The following is a 27,184-nucleotide window of genomic DNA, read 5'->3' on the forward strand; positions in this document are numbered from 1 at the left end:
CACCTCACAAGGATCTACCCTGACCTTTCTCCCTGGCCACCGGATCAAAAACTAGAAATACTAAGCCAACCAAAGGGAGAAAAATGATCATTTCCAGGATGAACAGCAGAAGCCAGGAAAATACTCATGAGACTAGATCCCAAGGATGCTGGATCAACGGTCAGACCACAGAATTAGATTTGGAAGAGTTTGGTGACATTGGAGACTCTCCTGTAATGTGGATCTAACACCCAAGAGGGATGAGACCCCTGTGGACCATGTCTTGCTGAGACAACCCAGGAAATGCTGCTCAGTTAAAAGTGCTCTTACGAGTTTGAATGAGAGGGCCACTCTAAGGGAAACAGAACTACTAGAACTGCCTTAGCAAGTGAAAAGAGAAGGATGAAAATTCTCAGAGAAGCAGATATGCTAGAGACAATATGAAAACTCACTAGTCAATCATGTTCTGCTGGAGGGCCCAGAGGATACACTACTTACTACATTGATAAGGAATGCAACAGTGACAGGAAGACAACACATCTAAGGAGGTCTCTGTCAGTTCTTCTCTGCAGGCCAGGTCTGAGAGCAGCACATGCTTCTAATCTAGGTTCCCTGGTAGCAATGGGGATAATAGACAAGTTAGCGCTAAAATTGAAAACAAAACAAAAAGTAGATAAAATTATTATATATTCAAAAATAACAAAGGACATTGATCCTCCTATAATACAATAATAAGACATCAAAGACTTATGATCAGGTGGCTGAAAAATACTTCCTCAAAATAATGTTGAAAATAGTCCCTCAATTTCTAGAATTAAGCCAATTTTCAGAAATTGAACTTGTCAGAAAGAGAGATCAAATTTCCATGAGAAAATATCCAGCCATACCATACAAGTATATACAGTAATGATTCCTCCTGTGCTTCTTCAGAGAAACACATTAAAATGTACATGGATAACCATACACTGGAGAATAGCTGGACATAATGGAAAACACTGTTCAGAGTTTATGGTTCCTCGACACCTGAGGTTCTATCACAAACTCCTCTCAGAATGGGAGGATGGCGGCCAGGACAATATCATACTGGGTCCAGTAAGTCTATGGAACATTGCAGTGATTTCTTCCCTACCCCTAGGTATATACTACAATCAACATATCTGACATCTTCACAACATATTGTTGTCCAATCCATGAGCATGGTATAACTATCATTTTATATATTTCTTTAATTTCTCTATTTAAAATGCTGTACTTTTAAAATAGTATGGAGGCTTTCTACATCCTTCATTAAACTTAGCCCCAAATACTTTATGATATTTATACTCTTCTAAATAGCATTTTAAAAAATCCCTTAGTATTTATATTTTTCCAGGTTTTTGCTGTTATAGTATTGAAATATAATTCTTTTTGTTTCTTGACCAGGCATCATACCACCATACTATTTTCACTTATTACTGCTGATAGTTGTTTTGGAAGTTTCTACATAATTTATATATAAATGATAATGACCTCCAAGAATACAGACAACTTTACATCTTCCTTTTCAATTGCCATGATGTTTTCTCTTTATCTTGCCTCATGGCACTGCCTGGATAATCCAACACAATGCTGAATAAAAGTGGGGAAAGCCCATGCCCTTTCCTGTATTTTGATATTCGGTGAAATATTAGGTTAATGACTTTGGTAGGTGCCCTTTATCAGCCGAAAATGGTCCCTTGTAATTCTAATTTGCTGCGAGTGTTTGTTGCATTTTGGCAAATGATGTATCTGCATCTAATAAGAGTATCACGTGAATCTTCTCTTTTGTTATGTCAAGATGGTGAATTTCATTGCTTTATGAACAAATACCTTTACATTCCTGAGATAAAGGCCATTTGGCCATGACATATTTTTATTTTTACAAGTTGTTGGATTTCATGTTCCAATTTAACATTTTGCTACTTATCTGTTTAAACTCTATCAGTCTCAGTTTTGACCTCTGTAAAATACATTAATTGGGCTTTAACAATGGTATTTTTGTAAAAAAAAAATTACAATTATTTGAAATATAATTTTCCTATGGTCTTTTCCAGTTTTAAATTAATTAGTTTGAACTATATAATTATATTGATATTCAATCTCTATTGAACAAGAAAATAATTTCATACAGCTTAATAGATTAATTCTAAGATTTATTACAGAAAATCCCTTTCTACCTTGAAAACAGGAGGTAATTTTATGAACTTGATTTTTAATCTTAGCTAGAGTAAAATTGTCGTAGAACATACACTAGCTTTGTAATCTTGTGCATGTTACTGTATAAGGATCAGTTTATTTGTTCATAAAATAGGGATAGAAAGAATATCTACTTTGTGGGGTAGTTGTCAGGAAGTGAACTCCCTGGCACATGCCTTACACATAGTAAGCACTCAGGAAATCCTAACTATCTTTTATATTATCATTATGATTATGAAGTGCCCTTGTCCTTTAGAATATCCTGGACAAGATGGTTAATGGGTTGTACATCTATTATTCAGGTATATTTCAAAAATAAGGAATGTTGTGTTGAAACAGAAAAATCAAATTAAATTTTTATCCCAGTTACTTGCAAATGGACTCTACCAGCTATCTATTTCCTGACCTTTTTATATACAATTTGTCCCTGAGTTAATGCTCACAATGTGTGCAAAGATTAATATAAAACAAATCTAAAAGGCATGTAACAAACTGTGATGATACATTTTAAATATTTAAGTCCCATATAAGTCAATGAGAAGTATGCCAACATTACAATAGAAACATTTTAAAATTATAAGCAAGTAATACATGTAAGAAAAAGCAAAGGACAAGTAAACACTAAAAATATTTTATTATTATAGCAGTAATAGATGTCAGTTAGAAGAGCGGTAAAATATAATTTTTATCACCCAATCTATGTGATTAAAACGTCTCATGCCCCATGTTAGTACAAATGCAGAAAAATGCCAATCTATATACTGATAGCAAAGCTGCAAATCAATGCAAACTTTATAGATGCCAGTTGTCAATACATATTGAAGCAATAAATGTTCAAACCTTTTGAATGAAAAAGGCTACTTTTAATACACCTGGCCGGGTGCAGTGGCTCATGCCTGTAATCCCAGCACTTTGGGAGGCAGAAGTGGGCAGATCACAAGGTCAGGAGTTTGAGACCAACCTGGCCATCATGGTGAAACCCCGTCTCTACTAAAAATACAAACATTAGCCTGGCATGGTAGCATGCACTGTAGTCCTGGGTACTTGGGAGGCTGAGGCAGGAGAATCACTTGAACCCAGGAGGCGGAGGTTGCAGTGAGCCCAGATTGTGCCACTGCACTCCAGCCTGGGTGACAGAGCGAGACTCCGTCTCAAAAAAAAAAACAAAAAACAAACAAACAAACAAACAAAAAAAAAAAAAGGAAAGAATACACCCTAAGGCAATGATAACAAATAAATGAAATGTTTTATATCAAAGGAAGTTTATCCCTAACTTATGAGTAAAAAATAAATAACCTAATTGTCTAATAGTAGAAAACTGGTCAAACAAATCATGATAAAGTCAGAAAAGTCAGAATTTAGACTATATAATATGTAGCAGCAGGGACAAATGTTTAAGAAACAATAATATAATGTAGTATAGAATTATATTTTTAAAGTGTGTATATAGGTGTTTATTTTATTAATGGTATATCTGGTGGAGGAATTACAGGATATTTTCCTCTTCCTCATACTTTTCAACACTTCATAATAAGCATGTATTTTTTAATAATTGGAGAGCTCATGCATGCATATTTATTTTGATAAATGAGTTACGGTGTTAAGAATTCTGCAGGCTTTAGGATTCTCTCTCAAGTGTAATACCTATTTTAATAAAATCATGATGTATTTTTCTATAGCATTTTTCTTGTATTAAAGACATTAGCAAAGATGCTTAAGGTGATCAAAATGTATAGCTATCAAGTAGGAGGGGGAAAGTAGATGGTACTCCTCTAGTGCAGTGAAATATATAAAAGTGGAAAGTGTGATCCTAGCTGGAGGGAGTGGTTATTAACTGGGCCATATCATTAATAAGACCAACAGAGTTTGTGCTGGAGAGCCATAGAGTTGGATTACATTAGCATAAATCACCTTCTATTACAAAATTGGATAGGAATTATTTCCATAAAGTCAGTTTAACCTAGTGTCACAAGAGCTCCTTTAGTGCTTACAAAATTAATCTCCTGGCATTGAGAATCTGTTAAGGACAAAGATCCATTTCTCTAGTATAGTCACATTTTGTGTTTTTCTGCTTTGTTATTAACTCAATTTCATGGTCTATCGCTAATAACACAGACCAAGAAGTTGATAATAATCAACACATACCTTTGGACTATTTTATTATTCTTCCGAGACACATTTTGAATACTCATAATATGTATTAGTTGCATAGCCTAAAATATTCAGATTTTCCAGAAAATTATGTACTTTCACACCTGTAATCCCAATGATTCAGGAGGCTGAAGTGGGAGGATCCCTTGAAGCCAGAAACTGGAGACCAGCCTGACCCTAAGACCTCTTTACCGAAAAGAAAAAAAAAAAAAGTAAGTAAAACTTAGCCAGGCATGATGGCACACACACATTAGTCCCAGCTACTCAAGAGGCTAAGGTGGAAGGATCGCTTGGGCCCAGGAGGTCGAGGCTGCAGTGAGCTATAATCAGGTCACCGCACTCCAGCCAGGTGACAGAGTGAGACCCTGTCTCAAATAAATAAATAATAAATAAAGTGAAAGAAAGTCAGTGGCATCGTGGGATACCATTTGCAATGGAGATAAAGTGATGCCCCCAGAGCACCACAAATCAGACACAGAAGCTTGAATTAACTCCTTCTACACAATGGTTCAGACAATGAGTGGATGGGGAAGAAAGCAACCTGCATCATTTGTGATGACTTTGTTTGCTTGAGTGTGGTGGGATGAGGGAGGTGGGGAAATGAGGAAGGCCAATGGACCAGTATACGCATCTGAGTTTCAGCCCTTACAATCACAAGTGATGCAAGCCCCCTCATGGAGTCATGTATACCACAGATGATACTGTAATACCTTGGAATAAGAGAGCTTTTATTTAAATAATCATAATTCTACCTAAGCAGAAAAATTCAAAGTTCCATTTAATAATAAGGCATGAAATATGATAATTGCATAGAGAAATTTATGACACACTTTTATTATTATGCCTTTGCAGCCTACCAGGACTCTGATTAATGAGGCAATTGCAATAGCATGAAAGAAAGTTACTATTGCTTCCAGTTGCAGTGAATGGTATTATACCTAACAATTAAATAGCAGAGTCAACTGTCATAACAAAAAGCAATAGCTTTTATTAGTTCTTCAAATTTCTTTGTGTATTTTCCACCATGAACAAATAGCTGAGATGAGTATAATTTTAACACAAAGCTATTCACAGGTAGGTAAAGACCACATATTTACAATTGCTGTGGCTTAACACTGGCTTACATATTATAAATGCTAATTTTGTTGTTTGACTAGAAGAGTCCTCTTTTAGTCAAGTTGTTTCTGTTTTGATCAAGGGGCATTTAATCTAAATACATAGCTATATAATAGTAATTTATAAATATTATATATTTTAGGGTGAGGTGGATTTTACTCAAGCAGAATGTCAGACCTCTCAAACCACATGGAGTGATTTTTTAATTTTTGTGAGCAAAATGCTACACTCAATCCAGTACACTACTTTTTACTCTAACGAATAATCTGATAATATCCTTGGTAATCCAGGGCCCCCTTTTTTTTTTTTTTTGAGACAGGGTCTCTTTCTTTGCCCAGGCTGGAGTGCAGTGACGCGATCTCGGCTCACTTCAACGTCCACCTCCTGGGTTCGAGCAATTCTCCTGCCTCAGCCTCACAACTAATTTTTATATTTATTAGAGAAGAGGTTTCACCATGTTGCCCAGGCTGGTCAGGCCACCTAATTTACAGAGCATTCTTTCAATCCTTGATAGTTTTAGCCATTTCTTTCTGAAATATCAATAATACAAAACTAGATGATAGCCCAAACACTGTTTCTTTAAAACGGTCAGCTTACAACACCAATTTAGGGTATTAAATTTTCTTACACCCCTCTACATGTGTTATCCAAGAAAGAAAGAGGGGTATGGATAGTAAGTATAAATTTGGAAGTCCTTAGTACATGAAAGTCTCTACAATCCTAAGACTAGATGTGAATTCCAAGGGAGTGAGTGCAGGGAGAGGCAGAGCCTGGGCTCTTCAGTGCTGGGGAAACAGCTCCCTGCACATCCCTCCTCACCCTGCTCCTGCATCTGCTCCTCACCATGTTGCTGTTACACTCCTGCTCCCTCTGCCCTGGTGCTATTCTTCTGGGTATTCCCATGGTTACCAACCACCTCCTTCATGTCTGCTCAAAGGCCAGCTTTGCAATGAGGCTTTCCTGCTTGCTCATCTCACACCTCAACGATCCCTTCCCTGCATCCCAATCCTTCTCCCTGCTCTATTTCTACTTGTCTATGGCACAGGGGACTTCCTGACACACTAGGTAATTTGTTTTTACATCACATCATTGTCTGTCCCCAGTTACTAGAAGATGAGCACCCCAAGGGTCTCCTGTCTTCAGCTAGAACTGTGCCTGGGACACAGCAAGTGTTCAATAAATACTTGCCGAATAAATAGATAATGAAAAGTGAATGAACTTGGCCAGTGAGTGTCATAAGGTCAATTTCCACCCTATTTTATTCTTGACACACAGAGTCAAACAGTGAAGATTTTCAAGCAATAGAAAATGCCATGAACTTTGTTTACTCTGTCATCATTATCCATGCAAGCCAGAGATGCAGTAGCGTCTGTTGACTCATCTTATGTTAACTGAGTCACACATCTCCATTTTTATGGCAAAAGAGGTCATCTGAGCCAGACCAGGCTACAGAATCTGGTGTGGGTTTTAAGATTGGTGAAAATGAAGAGGCAAATTTTGTATCAATTTGCACCGAGTTATCAGAAAACCAAAAGAGGGACAGAGAACACACACATCCTAAGAAGCTGAGGTAGTAAATGGATTCCATTCTTCAGGGCTTTTCTAGTTCTTCATGGATGCACACCCAAAACCCTGGGGGTCAGCACAGCCCCAACGGATGAGAAATCTGCACGATCTGGGAGTGCAGCTCATGGTCTTATGACCCTTTAAACAATTTGATCCCTGCAGGGGCCACCTCAGAACTGAAAGTTCTGCTTACTCTAATAATGAATATTCCTTTTCAAGCCATGTTGTACTCTTTACTATGGAAGGACTTTAATGGGCTTGGCCTTTATCTAACCCCACCTGCCTCATAGGTTAGCAATGGTCCACAGGATTGCACAGGATGGAGTGCCTGCCAGGAAGAAGCCACCGTGAGCAGGTCCAGGGCACCAGTGTGGTCCACGACTGAGCCTAAGAGAGGCACCCTCCCTGGAGATGTGGAGAACTTCCAAGGAAACTCACAAAATTCCTCCATAGCTGCATGAGAAATCGTTTGTCCACCTTCTCCTCTAGGACTAAAAGATTTTTTTATCTCCGGCTGAATAGAGGAAATTAAATTTCATTCTTTATTAACACACAGCAATGTTCTGCTCAGAGAAGGCATTAAATCTTTGCTGATTGAATAGTTGAAATAAAGACATAAAGAAATATGTCAAGGCCATTTCACGACTTCACCAGCAACCACTTATTCTCAATTAATTCTGGACTGTATTATAATTTCCTGTGGACATAACAGCTGCCACTTAAAACCTTCCCTTTATTGCATGAACACACGCCAAGGAAAAATTTTAGCACAGAAGTCTACTCAAAATAGAACTTGAATTAGGATATTGGCTGCATATGACTTGGCAGAACTGATATAAAGAATTAAGGAAAGTCATGATTGTTTTTCTGTAAGAACTACCAAGATCCTTTTCTCTCCATTTTCTAGAGCCACTGTATTAGTGGATATTTGCAGCTTATAAGCACTAGATTTATAAGCAAGAACACTGAGTATTAAATATGAATTTCTATTGTTTATTCCTAGATCAATACCCATAAAGCATTGAAATTGTTTTCACATTTTGCTGCCCTTGAATTGACGATGTTGTTCACAACTCTGTAAAAACATGGCACTTCTTGACATTTGTAGAAATAGCAATTACCCATAGTAAGAAACAAAAAGGCCTCAGTCAGCCTGTCTCACTTAAACTATGTCCAATGACACGATCAAAATTGCTTTAGAAACACTGTTGCTCAAGTGACTAACTATCAAAGTAATAAGCCTGAGGAAGAAAATCCATTTTTGCTGAACAAAGTAGGAGCTAAATACTATGCCAAATTCATTGCAACTAAGTAGAGCATATAGTGATCTTAAAACTCAACGATAAAAGCAAAAACGAAGGTTTTCAGTAGGTTACTTGATTGCTCCACATTGCCCCTTACTGAGATACAATGCAATTAGAAGAATATGGTCACTTAGATAGAAACATCCAATATATCATTAATTCCACCAAACGTGGAATGATTCTTCCTAGCAGAGCTTTCTTTCAATTAATTAAGGTACAAGCTTAGAACTAAGAGGTTATTACCTGTTTGAAATCTGCATGTCCGAATTCTACAGTTCAAGCTCTGTCACCAATTTTCAAGGCAATTCTGGCTATTTCAGTTACCTTTTCTCTAATTCATTTTTGTAACAGGAAAAAAGCGTCAAAATATTTCTAATTCATTTCCATAATTTTAAAAAAAGAATTAAAATATACCTCAATCTAATAGAGTTTTTTCTAAAAATCTATCTCTCTATCTATTAGCACAGATAGTCCAATGTAATAAAAGTGAAATAAAGAAAAAAATTACCTCTGAATAAACGTTATCATTTTTAAGTCTCTTGCAGATCTTGCCCTTTATAAAACAGGAATTACATATTTTAAGGGTGTCAGAAAGATTTTTGTGTCTTGAAAATGTGGTATCATTTTGGAAAGATTGTTTGTCCTGATAGTTTTACGTAGGTAAAAATTAGCTACTCTATTTGTTAGAGAAAATGAAATAGCATACACTCAAAAGGTGAATATTAAAAATCACTTGAAAAGTTTACAGTGCTATTATAGTAATACTGAATAGATAATTTTTAAAGAAAAAATAAAAAATAAAGCTTTGTTTACTTGCATATCTTATTTGCATACCTCTGTTTATTTACATATTTGCATTATCTTATGTGGAGTGAATGTGTTTTCAATTATCAGATTTTTCTTAATGGAGATAGACATCACTCAAAATATCTATATAAGCTTTATGTAGTTCTATGTGTATGTATAAAACATAAATTAATTATTTATTAGAAATGATGACACCAGGGGAGATTGTGCCAGTCAAATGGCTTATGACATATACATACATATATATAGAATAGAAAAAGAAGCTCCGTTAATGAAGTTTCTTTTTCATACGTTCTAAGTTATTTTTATTTCTTTAAGCAAATATTTAGAGATGAGGACACGTCAGAAGGACAGAGGAACCATCTTGAAAGGGTTTCCATTAGCTAAATCATGAACTTAAGCATTAGAATAAATACTTATGTTAACGGATTACATTCCATTGAATAAAATAGACAACCATGAGTCTCCAGTTGATTAAATAAACTAGTGAGGAGAAGAAAAAGTTCTTCCTTACCAATTAATAAAAACGTAAAAGGAATTCTCAGATTAGAAAATTACTATTTGGCACAGAATTGTAATTAATCAAGACAAGTAACCTCACTGGATGCTAAAATAGTGAATGAAGGTTGCATGGATGATGAGAATCTGTATAGTCACAAAGAAGCTTGTATTAGTCCGTTTTCACACTGCTGATAAAGACATGCCTGACAGTGGGTAATTTATAATGAAAAAGAGGGGTTTAGTGAAATCACAGTTCCACGTGGCTGGGAGGATTCACAATCAGAAAGCAAAAGGCACATATTACATAGCGGCCGGCAAGAGAGAATGGGAGTCAAGTGAAACGGGAAACCCCTTCTAAAACTATCAGGTCTTGTGAGACGTATTCACTACCACAAGAACAGTATGGGGCACCACCCTCATGACTCAATTACCTCCCACCAGGTCCCTCCCACAACACAGGGAATTATGGGAGCTACAATTCAAACTGAGATTAGGGTGGAGACACAGCCAAAACATCAAATCTCTCCCAAAATATCTATTGGAACAGAAAAAAAAAAAAAAAAAAGACTAACTTTACAATGGAGAAACCTGTCAAAGTTGCCATCAGTGTGGTGGAACAAATTGACATTATTTTTCTTCTGGTAGCATGCAGTGAAGGAAGCCATCACCATCTCTGTACTTTTCTTGCCAAAAAAGCATCATCTGAATCTAATAATTAAGAAAACTCTAATCGTTAAGAATCTAATCATTAAGACTGTCCCCAAATCGGGGGCATTCCACATAACGACTGGCCTATAATCTCTGAAGAAGTTATGGTCCTGATGCGCACGGGAGACTAATGGACTGTCCTGGTCTGGAGGTGGTTGATGTGCCCTGACTACCAAATGCAGTCTGGGATCCTGGGCTGGGGCCTTTTGCTGTAAAGGAGAAGAATGTAGTCCGCAGTGAGCCCCACACGGCTGAAGAGGAAATGTGGATGTGGGGGCGTATAGTTTTCTATAACTTTAAGATTATCTCAAAACAAAACATTATTAAAAAGAGTTTGAGGAAGGAGACTTTTTGTCCTGCTTCCTGTAAACTAAAACTAAATCCTAAGGCTCCCACTGACTGTGTGGGTCCCCTCTTGGCCAAGAAGACCCCAGATAAACCTTAAAACTGAGTTCCTGGTCATGACGGGACAGGAGGTCAGAGGCCTCATTATATCCCTCTCTTTTGCTGTGTAGACAAAACAACTGACCAGCATTAATGTTAAAATAGAGATCATTATAAGACTGACAGAACAGAGTCCTTTTGGCAATAAGATACCAAACTCCAAACAGGACCTAAGGCCGTGTCAGCCAACGGTTAAGTCACACAGCCCACACTTGAATAATAAACGGTGTTCTCACTGCCACAGGGTTTTAATTTTTCTCCAGCAGCTAAATAAGCCCTGGCCTGGAGATAAGCAATAGTGAAACAATTTGCAGCTCACAGATGCTGCTTAACTGAGCCCTGTCTCATCAGCCATGACTCCAGCTTTGATTGGACAAGAGACTAATTTCAGTAACTTTCTCCAGCTAAGATCATCCACCGTGGGCTGATTCTGGGCAGTCTACAATCTCTGCAGAGAGAACCAGAAGGCTCAGAACCACTCATGGGCCTTCGTGTCCCGAAAAGGTCTTCTGATGTATAGGGCCTCATTGTAATATGTTGTCTCCACCAAAAGTGAACATGGGTTGTACGTAACATGTACATTTGCCCATTAAGCACGTGTCAGCACTCCCTTCATGAATATTCGTAGCTCTTCTTCTTACCTGTTGAATATGTATGTTTAGCCAATCTGTTCAGCATAAAGCTCCTGCCCAAACCCCTACTCCTTCAAAGTGCCTGTCTCTGGCCTTGGCTGGAGGCTGTGCTCCCAAGCCTGTGAGACGGCCACCTTGTAGGTTGCAACCCTTTACAAGAAATAAAGTCTCCTCCTCTCTTTTTCTAAATTTATACACCCCCAATTTTTTTAAAGTTAACTCCCCCCACCCCTATTTGCTCTAAATTGTATGTGGCTATGGGATTTATCTATTTCTTAGACTTTTGAAAATATTCTCTTTTTATTTTCTAATGTAATTTATATAAATATATTTTCTCTCTTATGAAATCAGTTTTGACATTTGGTATTTTGCTAGAAGTTTAGCCATGTTACCCATATTTTCAGATATATTTGCATAGCATTTAAATCTTATAATTACTTTTCTGAGACTATCCCCTTTAACATATCCCTTTTTATCTTAACTAAGTGATTTATTGTTTGCTTTTATCCCAAAGATATTTTGAATATATATATTGGTCATCGCTTTTTCCACATTTGTATTCATTAACTTTTGCTTTCATCTGTATTTCTTTCTCTCTTTCTTCTGCTTTCACTGAGTTTATATTCCAATTTCCAAAGTCTTTAAGAATAAATATTTAATCTATTTATGACTTTTGTTTTATTAATAAAGAAAGCATTGATTGTCCTCTGGGAATTTAATTAATATAATTTCTAGATAGTTTATTATTTCTTCTGTGATTTCCTTTTGGACCTATGAGTTGTTTAAAGAGACATTTTCTTCCTTTCCTTCTCTTTTTAAAAATTATCAGATGACTTTTATTTATTTCTATTCTTGTTATTACCGTGTTTAGTTTGATTGCATTGTTATAGATAAAGTTGGTTATGCCATTTCTTTATTTTTGACAGTTTTTAAAATTTTCTTTATGGCTGTGTTAGTCTGTTCTTGCACTGCCATAAACACCTGAGACTGGGTAATTCAGAAGAAAAGAGTTTTAATTGGCTAGTAATTCTGCAGGCTGTAGAGGCAGCATGGTGGCTTCTGCTTCTGGGGAGGCCTCGGGAAGCTTTCACTCATGGCAGAAGGTGAAGTGGGAGCAGGCTCATCACATGGCGAAAGCAGAAGCAAGAGAGGGAAAGTGAGATGCCATTTCTTTAAACAGCCAGATCTCCAGAGAACCACTCACTATAATGTGAAGACAGCACTGAGAGCACGGTGCTAAAGCATTCATGAGAAACCCTCCCGCATGATCCAGTCACCTCCCACCAGGCTCCTCCTCCAGCACTGAGCATCACAATTCAACAGGAGATTTGAGCGGGGACACAGATCCAAACCACATCAATGGCATATATGATATAATTCTTTAGGCCTGGTGCAGTGGCTCATGCCTGTAATTCCAGCACTTTGGGAGGCCAAGGAAGGTGGATTACTTGAGTCCAGGAGCTTGAGACCAGCCTAAGCCACATGGCAAAAACCTCTCTCTACTAAAAATAGAAAAATTAGCCAGGCATGGTGGCATGTGCTTGTAGTTCCAGCTACTCAGGAGGCTGAGGCAGAAGGATCGCCTGAGCCTGGGAGGTGGAGGTTGCACTGAGCCAAGATCACATCACTGCACTCCAGACTGGGCAACAGAGGCAGACCTTGTCTCCAAAAAAAAAAAAAAAAAAAGAGGAATTTTTTTTTTGTGTGTGTAGATTTTTAGTAGGATTTGAAAGAAGTATTCTCTAAAAATTATGTTTAATATAATCAATTTAATTTAATTAGAGTATTTAAGGCCACTACGTTTCCATACATTTATGACCGCTTAAGCTGTCATGAAATTCAGCATCAATTAAATTCTCTTAGCTAATACATTCATATCCATTTATTGTTATATTATCTGTGCTTTTTTAAAATCTGAGTATCAGTGATCTATGGAAATCTATAAATGCCAAATTTTCATTTCGGATTGTATTCTAATCATTACAAAGTGTCTGGCCGGGATCCTTTTAGTAGTATATTGCCCTGAGTTGCAGGATTCAGATGACTGGTTGGTGATCCCAGTTGGTTTCTGGCTGATATTGTCATGGCGATAGCTGTGGTTGTTCCTGGCATATCTAACATGCCTGTTTGCATCTCTCCAGGTTTCTAGTTTTTGACTTTTCTCTTTCTTTTAGATATGTTTCTTGTACAAAACATAAACTGAATCATTTGCCAAGTGTGTTCTACATTTTGAAATCCATATCTTTCAAACTTGCAAATGTGAGTTTTCTTTTATACATATATCAATATTTTGGTTGTGCTGCCTTTAATTTTTAACACCGATTTTAAATTCTTCTTTACATCATCACTTCAAGATGACTTTTTGTTATTTGTGTTATTTTTCTTATTATGTCTCTCAGAATTTCTCCTGATAATTTGCACATTATTTCTGCTTCTCTACATGCGAAAGAATTGATATTTTTTCTTCTTTCTACTCCTCTCCCTCACTTCCACTCCAATTTATTTTATAATTTTACAAAGTCATACACATGAAGCTGCCAACTGATGCAAAAACTCACAATCTTAATCATTACACAATACTTCCCCTGACATAATTCCAGTGCATATTTGATCTCTCTGTATCAATTAGACTGCTTTTGGCTTTAACAGAAAGCCCTCTATCAAGGGGTTTAAGCAAAATGGAAATTTATCATCACACATAATTTAAAAATTCAGTGACAGTAACTTCAGACGTAATCAACTTCAGTGGGTCACCAACTTCATACTCTTCTCATCTTTTCATTTTGTGTCTTTAGCATCTCGGCCAGTCCACAGAGTAACTTTCTTCATTACACTATTGGATAAACAAAGCCCTACATGAATGTAAGTTTAGAAACTGTAAGGCATATTTCAATTTCCTTATAACTTCTCTCATTAAACTTTTCTAAAAGATAATTTTTGTCATTAAAATGCATTGTAGTCATTAAAAAACATTTTAGTCATTGTTAAAGCCTTGTTTTTTTATTATTTTTAGGAATAGAAATTTTTAAATATGTCATGTTAATTACAAAAGAAAACTGACAGACACGTATTTCACACCAACATATTTCCAACAAAAACATCTTATCATTGTAAGTAATTCCCTCGAGCCTAAAGATTACAGACTATATATAAACACATCTTCGTTTAGTAAATTTGACAGCAGGGAAGTCTTTAACTTTTTGCTTTGGGTGGCAGAAAAATATAACAGTTATTTGTCACTTATAAATGACGAACAGTCATGTTTTAGAGTAAGTTATTTGTCTCAACTTGATTAGTTGGCAGATATATTTTTGGTTTTGCTCCCTAAAAATAAATGTTGCAATTTTTTAGCTAACATGAGAAAAAAAATTACACTACAACATAAAGTGTAAACAAAATTATTTTACATTCAAAGGATTTTCTTTACAGCTTCCCTTTAATTAAAGCTGATCCCCTGCTTCTAGGAGAGCACACATTACTGATTTAACACATTCCTTGATCAAAAAGAAGTTTAAATTATTTTGTACTTATGTTACTATTTAAAGAGGAAAGCATACTTTTTTTTTTTTTAATTTCACACAGACTTCATATCCAGAAGAAAGAGGGAATCTCTGTGTCTTTTTATAGGAGTAAACGATATTTTAAAGGCTTTTTGCTAGGGGACTCAGGCCAGCCTGGAGGTTGGAACTGAACGCCTTCCCCACTGCTAGCAGGGAAGAGGGGTTTCCTTTGTTCCCATTTGAGGAGAATTTACTGCCAGTGTAGCAAGGCACTGTCATGGCCAGCAACAGTTGGTCTGGTCGCAGGTGTGCCGAGATAGTGGTTAGTAACACCCTCCATCCTTAGGACGCCCGGAGAGCCACAAACCCCACCACAGACGCCTTACCTGATTGTCCAGTGCTTTGTACAATTCTCTTAATTTTTTTTTATTTTTTAGATACTTAAGGTTTATATGATGTTTTGATATATTTATCTATATATATCACAGTCAAACAAATTAACATGCCAATAATCTCAGTTTTCTTCCTCTTTCTTTGCTCCTTTCCCTTCCTTCCTTCCTCCTTCCCTCCTTCTCTTTCTTTCTTTTTCTTTCTCTTTCTTTCTTTCCTTCTTTCCTTCTTTCTTTCTTTTCTTTCTTTCTCCTTCCTTCCTTCCTTTCTTTTTCTTTCTTTCTCTTTCTTTTTTATTTCTTTCTTTCTTTCTCTCACTCTCTTTTTTTTTTTTTGAGTACCTAAAATCTACTCTCTTGGTAAAGTGCCTGCATACAATACAGTATTATTAACTACCCTCGTCATGTTGTACATTGCATCTCTAGACTTCTTCATAGGCTTTGGAAGCCAACAGTTTTGAAAGAACAGGATCATATTATTCAGCATTTCAGAGAGGCCCCCATCAAAAACGAAATGCTCTATTAGCCTCTGGGCGTGCTGCCAGCTGAGGGCCCCAGCTGAGCACCCAGGCCATGGAAGGAAGCTGCCTTGCCCAAGCTCATGTCCTCTCCCTGCGCAGTCCACGCCTGATGTCGGCTTGATGTGGAGAACGTGACCCAGGCTCTGTCTGAATTCAGGACATCCCAGAAGGGGCATCTCCAGGTGTCAGAGCTCCCGTGGCCTAGGCTGGAGCCTCCTTGGAGGCCTCTGTGCCACTCCCTCCCAGGGTGGGTTATCCTGAGTGCTTCCTAATAAGGGTCTGCAGAGGCAAATCCCAGCCCAGGGAGCCCAACCTCACCCAGGACTTACTCCAGAGAGTATAACAAGGTCACCTGCACAAAAGGTAGATTCCCAAGCAAAATCAACATTGTGTTCACAAAGAATGTGGAAGGAAATGTGGGGTAAATCACAGTGCCTGACATTTATCTAAAAGTTGATTGGCTTTATCCTTAACATATATTGTTAAGCCCCGCAGCCTTACAAAACAAATTTCAATCACAATCTCAACGGCATTTATAAGTTATTTATATATGTATACAAGTATACATATATATACACACACACATATGTAAAATACACATGGAGTTTTGAAAACTTAGTGCAACAATTTAAAAAGGTAAAGTACCTCAATTGTTTTTTCTTATTGACTACTTGTTGAAATGCTGTTTTTGATAGATTCGGTTAAATAAACGTTACCATTATAATTAATCTCCCCTGTTTCTCTTTTTTCTTTCTTCATACTTCTAGTAGAACATTTAAAATTGCATATTTGGCTCTTTTTTACTGCTTGCCTTTTTTTTTTTCTAGTGAAAGATGCTGTATGATGCTTCTGTCTTTTATGCACTCAACACATTTGTTTCCTAAAAATAAGAAAAAAAGAAGTAGCAAAAGGCATAACTCTTCAGAATGAGTCTGATATTAAAAAAAAAAAAGCCATACATATTTTGTTTCTTCTACTGCTTGAAATTTCAGGTGGCAAATCCCTGGAGTATTTAATTTGTCTTCAATTAGATTTTAAATGTTCTTTTTAGTCACAACCAAAAAGACATTTTCTTAATCAGTGGTGTCTATTACAATCGTTAGGATAATGTAATTTGGCGTAATTATATGAAATTAAGATTTAGTAGACTCAAGGTTTTCTCCCTCCTTAAATGAAATAATGCAAAAAGCAAAATAACCCTGAAATTTTACATTTAACAGAAAGTCCCAAACCTATTATTCTTTCCCATTATTGAATTGATGTCTGCGGTGACAGTACTAGGAAGAATAAAATAGCAATCTAGCTTTGAGGCTATAATTTTTAATTGATGGAAGCAGGTACAGGATTTATGCATTATGATATCATCTTAAGAGATGATGGAAGTATAAAACAAGGAAAATGAAACAAACAAACTGTGAAGTGCACAAAGAGAAATTTGAACTGCTTTAACTTCTAACAATCAAGCAGTTGGAATATTTGAGCTGTTACCTGATTATATTTAAGGATTTAGATGTGAATTAAAAAATTTCCCCAAATAAATCTCCTTGCCATCTCTCAAGTCAGCAGCATTCTGAGAGCTAAGCTGGAAACACACAAAACACATAGCCTGGTTTAATAATAGCTAGACTGTGGAAGAAGAAAACTCCTTCACTCTGGCAGGCTAACAAAGTTGATTTAATTTAGCTCTCTTAATTGCTTCACATTGTGAATTTCAACATGCCATGTGTAACAGCTTTCTTTCTAGTGATTTTCTTGTAGAAGTTGTTGTTCCCATTAGATTTTGAGGTATTTTTCTCTTCATTTTTTATTCTCAGAGGTATTGACTTTATGCTCACTTAAAATTGAATGATTAATGACTCTGTTAGCTACATGATAAAATTTTAAAATAAGCCCAAACCACTTAACTAAAATAAATAAGGATTTTGTTCATTAACATTAACATAGTATGGTCATAAACTGCCCAATTCCTAAATTACTCTTTATTTCCACTTGGCTTAAAATTATTTTTGCCTATTTAATTTATTATTAAGGAAATTAAGCACACACACATTTTTTTCTTGAGCACTCATAATTTGAGATTCATTATGATCACTAAGCAAAAAGTTTACTTATTCAGTCATCATTGCAACGCAGCTTAAAAGTCACAACAATCCCAATATAAAAATGTTACTCCACATAATATCAAGAGACATGTTTTGTTTTATCTTAACAATTATAGTTAATTTCCCTGTAGAGTAGATCTCCAGGATTGTCAACAGAATCCCCAAGGACACAGTCATTGGTGGTGGTGGACGCAAAACACACATTAAGATTAATTGAATAAGCTCTGTCTAAACAGAATGTCTTCTAATATTACCTTATAATTTCTTATATATAATGCAACTGCCTGAGCACTTGTGCTCCTTCATGTGTATAATTCTGTTGCACACTCCTTGATTCTGTGTAGGAAACATTTTGGGAATATTGGGGTTGGGTAAAGTGGAGTCAGGCATATATTCCATGCTCATGTTTCCATGCTTCATGCTGATGGAGATGAGCCTACATTGCATGCATCCAGTGCATTGCAGATTCACTGGTAAATATATGACCAGTAATCAACACAAATATATTAAATTGCTAGTCATTTTGAATTTTGCTTGATGCTGGAATAGGGCTCATATCCATGAATTACACAGTTATAAAGCAGCTCAAATTCTTGCCGTATGCCTTGTACATGCGAAACACTTGCCATTTTCAATAATTTTTCACCTACAGTTTCCCATTTAATGTGTTTGACCAAAAAATAAACACAATATATATATTCTTGACTTAAGACATTGCAACTAATAGAAGCAATCCAATTATGAGAAGATTTCCTATTGGCTATCTACCTAATTCATTCAACAGATACAGGTATTATGCAAGGTAATCTGGTATTTTAGAATGTGTAAGAAGCTCTAGTTATTATCTGGGTAGAATCAGGAGAATGTACTGATAGGTTTAAATGGATTAAAAACATCTTTCCTTCTTCCTTCAGACCTATAAAAAATCAAATTAAATGGAATATAATTGAATGATAAATATAATTTATCTAACATGTCCTTTTGGTCTAACCTAATATGATAAAGTTCATTGGATTGTTTATGAAATTTCACCTTTTATATTGAGCTTTTCAAGTGTGCTCAGAAAAACAAAAAGGTGTATTTTCCAGCCTAAGTTATTAGAAAAATTTAGGACAAATAAAATGAGGTATCATATTTACATCTCTTGCATAACACATTGACCATAGCATGGATTCATGTCTGTTTTCTCTGTTCCAAAATCACAGTGACTATTCAAACCTGAAACTCATCACTGCTCTCAAATTATAAAATACCTTTCAAATGGTTCTTACCAATAAATTGTAACCATATTGATCAAGCTAATGTATTTTAATGAAAAAAATTATCTTTCTACATTGTCACATTATAGGTTCCAAAAAGATTCTAAAAATTTTAGATTCCAAAAATTCTAAAGATTCTAAATGTTTATTTTTCAATTGTTTTCCACTCTATCTGCCCTCCTACCTTTGAGTTTTTACGTTCTTGGGTGGACAGAAGTAAATTAAAATCTCATTTTTATTTATTTATAATTAAATAATCCAAATATATGTTTTTAGGAAAGCTATTTGATGTTTAGAAAACCTTGTTAGCCTCTTAAAGATGTTTTTCTTTGAAGAAACAAGCTGTCTTTTGCCAAGCACAAATTTCAAACACCAATGGCTTCTATGTTCTCTTTGAAACTCATAACATCATTATGATAAATTCTTCTTTGGAGAAGTGAGTGCATTTACCCTTCATGTGAAGATGATGCTGCAACAGGGTATTTGGCTGTTTTTTTCAGATGGAGAAAGTATCATACATTCCTAATTATTTATCAGAACGATGTGAAATCAAGAAAAAGAAAATAGAGAGAAAGAGGCGGCTGTGGTATTTTTTCAAACATTAAAAGACAAAAATGTTACTTCATTGTGCAAAATATTCAATTTGACTTCATTCTGACTTCTCTCTCTATTCATGTTCTGTGCCTGCCACTCTCAAATCCCAAAGCACTGAGTCAGGCTAAAGTAAGGAAGTGAAACATATCCACTTTATATTCCAGTCTCAACTTTGTTTTAACATGATCTGATGAAAAACTTACGAGACCAAGCTATTAGTGAAACTCTAATATTAGTTGTTTTTTAATCACCTGATTTTTAGTTATTTTTACTTTTTTATTTATTCGTTTTTGAGGCATAATTTATATATTATAAAACTCATTCTTTTAAGCATTCAAATCAGTGGGTTTTAATATATTCACAAAGTTATGTAATCATCACCACTTTCTAACTCCAGAAACTTTTCATCACTCCAAAAACAAACTACATGCCCTGTAGCACTTTGTCACACCCTGTTTCTTCTCTCAGGCCCCAGCAATCACTAATCTATTTCCCGTCTTTATCGATTTGCCCATTCTGGATATTTCATATAGATGAAATAATACAATACACAGCTTTTTGTGTCTGGCTTTCTTCACTTAGCATAATACTTTCAAAGCTTACCCGCATTGTAGCATGTGCCATTACTTCATTTCTTTTTAAGATTGAATAATAATATTTTATTGTGAGAAAAATATCACATTTTGCTTCTCCATGCATCCATTGATGAAAGATTAGTGGTGTTTTCAGTTTTTGGCTTTTTGAATATTGCTCCTATGAATATTCCAAGTTTTTGAGTGGACCAGTGTTTTCAGTTCTCTGAATACGTACCTGGGAATGGAATTGTTGTAGTCATATGGTAATTTTCCAACCGCCAAGATGTTTCCAAAGTAGCTGCACCATTTTATACTTCCAACAGCAAAGTATGAGGGTTTCAATTTCTTCACATTCTCATCAACACTTGCAATTGTTTGTCCTTTTTTATTATAAACATGCTAGTGAGTGTCAAGCGGTATCTCATTGTGGTTTTGATTTGCATTTCCTAATACTATTCATATTGGCCATGTTTTTATGTACTTAATGGCCATTTGTGTTTCAAAAAGGTTTTATTAATTTTTTTTGCTCATTTTTAGTTGAGTTGTTTGCATTTTTTTCTTTTTTTGAGATACAGTCTCACTCTTTCACCTAGGGTGGAGTGCTGTGGTGTGATCTTGGCTCACTGCAACCTCTGCCTTCTGGGTTCAAGCGATTCTTCTGCTTCAGCCTCCCGAGTAGCTGGGACTACAGGTGTGCACCACCAAGCCCAGATAATTTCTGTATTTTTTTTTAGTAGTGAAGGGGTTTTACCATGTTGGCCAGGCTGGTTTCGAACTCCTGACCTCAGGTGATCCACCCACCTTGGCCTCCCAAAGTGCTGTGATTACAAGCATGAGCCACTGCACCATCCTGTTTGCCTTTCGATTACTGAGTTGTGAAATTTCTTTATGTATTCTGCCTACTAATCCCATGAGATATGGAATATGCATATAATACTTTCTTCCACTCTATGGGTTATCCATGTTATTAATGATGTTCTTTGAAACAAAGTATTTCAAATTTTTTATGAAGTTCAATTTATCTATTTATCTACTAATTAATTAATTAATTTTGCTTTTGGTGCCACATGAAAGAAACCATTGCCTAATTCAGAGTCAAAAAGATTTGTACCTAGGCTTCTTCCAAGGGTTTTAAAAGTTAGCTGTGACATTGATTTATTTGATCCATTTTTAGTTGATTTGTGTATGTGGTGTTAGGACTGTGTACAATTTCTTTCTTTCAACTTATGTTAAAAATATTTTTCTTTCCCCATTGAGCTATCTAACTCCATTTACGAAAAAATAATTGGTCATAAATATGTGCGGTTATTTCTGTTTTCTCAAATCTACTCCATAGATCCACATACAAATACTTGCACAGACATCACACAATTTTTTTTTTAATATGGGATCAGAGTAAGCTTGAAATCAGAAAGTGTAAGTTTGTCAAGTTTGTTCTACTACTTTTTTTAAAAAATAGACTTTATTTTTTAAAGCAGTTTAGGTTTATGGAAAAATAAGTAAAATTACAGAGTGTTTCCATGTGAGCTCGCACTTCCTAATGTCCCCTGCTATTAATATCTTGCGTCAGTGTGGGACATTTGTTGATGATTGTTGAGCCACCCTATCATTAAAGTTCATAGCTTACATTAAAATTCACTTTTTTGTTGTACATTCTATGTGTTTTGACAAACATACAAGGATATGTGTCCATCGCTGTTGTATCGTACATGGATATGTGTCCATCGCTGTTGTATCGTACATGGATATGTGTCCATCGCTGTTGTATTGTACATGGATATGTGTCCATCGCTGTTGTATCGTACATGGATATGTGTCCATCGCTGTTGTATCGTACATGGATATGTGCCCAACACTGTTGTATTGTACCTAGCAGTTTCACTGCCCAAAAGTCCTCTGGGCTCCACCATGTTATTCTTTCTTGCCTACTTCTATTCCCTAACAACCACTAGTCTTCTGTGCTGTCTCCACGGGTTTGTCTTTTTTCAGAATGTTATAAAGTTGGAATCATAAAGCATGTAGCATTTTCAGATGAGGTTATTTCACTTAGCAATAGGAATCTAAAGTACTTTAATAAAGTTTTATAACTTGATAGCTCACTTATTTTTGTTGTTGAAAAATACTCCATTGTGTGAATGTACCACAGCTTGTTTATCCATTCACTTATTTAAGGACAGCTTGGTTGCCAGGAAGTTTTGGCAACTATGAATAAAGCTGCTATAAACATTTGTGTGCAGAATTTTTTATGGGCATAAGCTTTCAATTCATCTGGGACTTTTTTCAATTCACACCAGGGAGTGTGATTGCGGGATATACACTAAGAGTATATTTTGTTTGTAAGAAACTGCCAAATTATTTTCCAAAGTGACTATATTATTTTGCATCCCAGTGAGAAATAAATTCTTCACGTTCTCACCAGGTTTTGGTGCTGTTGATGTCTTTCATTTCTGGCTAATGAAAAGTTGGTGTGTAGTGGTGTCTCATTGTTTAAACTTGCAAATCTCTAGTGGAATATGATGTTGAGTATCTTTTTAAAATGCTTATTTGCTATCTGTATCTCTCCTTTGGTGAGTTGGCCAATCAATTGAACCCTTTAAGAACATAAACTGAAGTTTATGAGACAAGAAGAAATTCTGCTTCAAGACTACAGCATCAACTCTTTCCTGAGTTTCCAGACTACCTTTTTGCCCTACAGATTTTAGGCATGTAAGCACCCACAATTGTGTGAGCCAATTCTTCAAAAATATTTTTTCTTCTCTCTTTCTCTCTCCATATATACATATGGTTAGGGTTAGTGTTAGATATACAGTTACATATATTATATATATATATATATATATATACACACACACACACACATACAATTTTCACACAAAAATATGTTTTTATGATAGTTTACATTTACCTATATAGTTACATTAACTCATGTTTTTATTTCTGCCCATCTTCATATGGATTCAAGTTACTGACCAGCCTGAAAAACTTTTCCAGGCTGAAAGATTTTGTTTGGCATTTCTTATAGAAAGTGTAGGTTAACAACGATTTCTTTCGGTTTTGGTTTATATGGGAATGTATTAAATTCTTCATCATTTTGCAAGCTAGTTTTATGAATATAGAATTGTTGGTTGACAGACTTTTTTTTTAAAGACTTTGAATATGACATCTCATTGCCTTCTGGTTTCCATGGTTTCTGAAGAGAAAGCAGCTATTGATGTTATTGAAGATCCCCTTTCTTAAATCAGTCTCATTTTTCTTCCTACTATCCAGATCCTGTCTTCGTAGTTGTATTTAAAAAGTTGATTATCATGTATCAAGGGGTGCCACTCTTTGAATTTATTCTGAAATAGTAAGAGCTTATTCTTTGCTTTCATTGAATTTCTTAGAAGTGGAGATTAATGTTTTTTATAAAATTTAGAAAGTTTATGGCCATTATTTCTTCAAATATTTTTTCCAAGCTTTCATTGTTTCCTTCCCTTTTGACACTCGCACCATGCATATATTGGTATACTTGATGGTGTCTGGAATTCTGAGATTTTTTTTTTCTTTTTTTTCTTTCTGTTCCTAACATCAGATAATTTCAATTGGCCTATCTTCAAGTTTGCTGTTCTTTCTTCTGCTATCTCAAACTACTATGAACCCCTGTAGTATTTATTTTTCTTTCTCAGTTATTGTACTTGTGAAGAAAAAAAGAACTGTTTTTTCCTTTCACCCTTCCATACCACTTGATAAAACAGTTCACCTCTGATCACAAAAATGTGTTGGAAATTTTCTGTCATCAACAATCATCTCTCCAGTGGACATCAATGCGGTGTCTGATAATTCAATTCAATTCTCCAATACCTATCAATAGTGTCAGATCCCACAGGTTGAGGACGCTGTGCCACAAGACTTCACCACATTTCAGATATTAGTTGCAAAACCCTGGTTGTGAGCTGTGCTTCTGACCAACTGGCTATAATTCCAGATTTCCACAACCCTTCCTTGGGTTCAATTAATTCGCTAGTGTCTCATAGAACTAAAGGAAGCACTTACATTAAGTGGTTTGTTAATAAGGGATTTAAAAAGAATAAGGATGAACAACCACATGGAAGAGATGCATATGCCAGTGTATGCAGAAAGGCGCAAAGAATGGCCATGTCTTTTCCACCATATGACACTCTCCAGGAACCTCCAAAGAGCTATCTGTAAGCTCTTTGAACCCTGTCTTTGGGGTTTTAATGGAGGCTTCATTATGATTGCTTACATCGCTAGCCTTTGGTGATCAACTCAACCTTCAGCCTCTCTTTCCTCTCCAGAGATTGAAGGTGGGGCTGAAAGTTCTAATCATCTAATTACATGGTTGATTTTCCTGATAACAGGCCTCTCATCCCAAGGCTGTCCAAGTGCCCTCAGCCTCCAGGCATTTCATTAGCATGTAAAAAGACACTTATCACTTCAGAAACTATAAGGATTTTAGAAGCTGTGTGCCAGGAACCCGGAGCAGAGATAAAATATATATTATATCATAATATTACAGTTCACACCCTAATCTCTGGCCATGGACTCCTTACAGAAAAAAAGATATACAACTCAAAAGACATGGAATATGATAAGAATTCCATTTAATTTTTGGTAGTTACTCCATTCCACCTTTAAATTGCATGAAAATGTCTCTGAGTGAGGCTACTAAGATTTTGAAATTTCCACTCAATCTTGTCAAGTTTTAAAAGCAAGAGCAGTGTCATCAATATATGGCTTCACTTTTCCAGGCATCTGGTATAATTGAGGTACGAGATAGTATCTTTTGCTTTAGGCCTCTTTTAAGGTGTTAATGTAATATCCTGTTTCTTGTATTACATAATCCACGTATTCATTCTTTGCTCTCAGCTACTATTCTACTTTCTCTTCATTTAGACTTTTCAACTCCAGGATTTCCAGTTAATTCTTTTTTAGTAATATTTATCTCTTTCTTGATATTCTTTATTTGATAATACACTGTTCTCATGCTTTCCTTAACTTCTGTACATGGTTTCATTTAGCTCTTTGAACATATTTACAGCAGCTAATTTAACATCTTTGTCTAGTAAGCCCAACACCTGTCCTTTTTCAAGGACATTTTTCATTAATTTTCTTTTCCTATCCATCGGCCATACTTGTATGTTTTTTAAATGTTTCATATTTTTTTTTGAAAATTGACATTTTAAATAATGTTATAAGTTAAGGTTTCCTCCTCACTCCCCTAGTTTATTATTGCTACTACTTATTGTTGTTTTTAGTTGCTACTAGTTGTTGTTGCTGCTGCTGTTTTTGTTCAGTGACTCTCCAGAATTAGTTCTTGAAAGTCTGTATTTTATAGCACAAGTGAGCACGGAAATCTCTTCCTGGTTGCCTTAGTGCTTTGCATAATTAAATCTCCCAAGCTGGATGGGGGGCTCTCTAAGCTTACTGCAGCATACATCTAATGCTTTGGGAGGTACTTCTTAGCTCTGACTTAGCCTTCACTTCCTGTTTGTACATAGCAGTAAGGTCTTCTCAAATCTTTCCTGTCCAGCCTTGCATATGCATGTAACCATCTAGATTCCCAGGAATAAGCTGGAGCTTTTCAAAGCCCTCTTTGGACATCTATGTTCTAATTAAGTAAGCTCTGAGTCGGGTCAAATAAAACAAGCCCTGTGAATGGGAGTTTCCAGTGAACTCCTAGACAGGTCATATGGTAACAATTCTCTGTGTAAGCGGCTTTTAGAGAGGTACAAACTATTCTGATTGTGCTGCTGCTTTTTCAGGCTGTTGGTTTTCAAGGCTGCCACAGAGCTAGGGGAGGGGCTAGGAATAGGATAAATTAAAATGCCAAAAAAAGTATGTTTTATTAAAATGATTTTGCCATAAACATTATTTAGATTTTTGCAAGACTTTAGTTAATATCCAGGGTCCTGAAGGAGTGGATTTTGACAAGTTTTGCCATTGTTCTTTTTGTTTTTATAGGTGAAGCGATTTTCAAATGTGATTCCTCTTCCATATTGCTAACATTGTTAAAATTCATTCTTAACCATATGGATAATGGTAATTTTCAACATACTCTATATTATATATATGACAATCACTATGCTCAAAGCCAATTATTTATACACTGGTTCTTATTATTTAATCCTCAAAATAATGCCAGCTTTCAACATTACGGAACAAATGAGAAAATTTTCTCAAGAAACTTCCCAAGCTCACGCCAATCACACTGCTTGCTAATGAGAGAAATAATCACCTCTCTCTAATTCCAAATACTAAACTGACAGAATCAGTAGTGTTAAAATATTTGTGTCTGAGTCAAATTTATATATATATATAAAAATTTTGGCAAGCCATGGAAGACATTAAAAGGTAAAAATCAAGTTATTTATTTTAAAAATCTCCTACGAATGGTAATATCAGCCGTTCAAGTCTTCTTTAATGTTTTACTATGTATATATTTCCCAAATAATACTTCTTACAAATTCAAAAGACTTAAGTTATACCCAGTTCTAATGTGTGTACCATCACATTCATGTAGCTTGATGCTAAGATATACCTCTCATTTCTCTATCTTAGCAAGTACTCATTCCTACCCTATGCCAAAAACCCCACCCAGTTCAAAATCTAGGCAGACAGATATCGTTGTATATTTTATGCATCCCCCAGTGTAGAACAACAAATGGTTTTTGGTGAGCAAACTTTGGTAGCACATTTGTAAAGAAATAAAATGTATATAAACTAGAGTGATAGAGCTCATGTTTTGACAAAAAAAAAAATCTCAATAGCTCCTTCATACAGGCAGTATCAGAAAGGCCATTAGACAGTATTACTTAGAGCCTT

This window comes from Symphalangus syndactylus, chromosome 10, assembly GCF_028878055.3.
Source record: "Symphalangus syndactylus isolate Jambi chromosome 10, NHGRI_mSymSyn1-v2.1_pri, whole genome shotgun sequence".
Taxonomy (NCBI): domain Eukaryota; kingdom Metazoa; phylum Chordata; class Mammalia; order Primates; family Hylobatidae; genus Symphalangus; species Symphalangus syndactylus.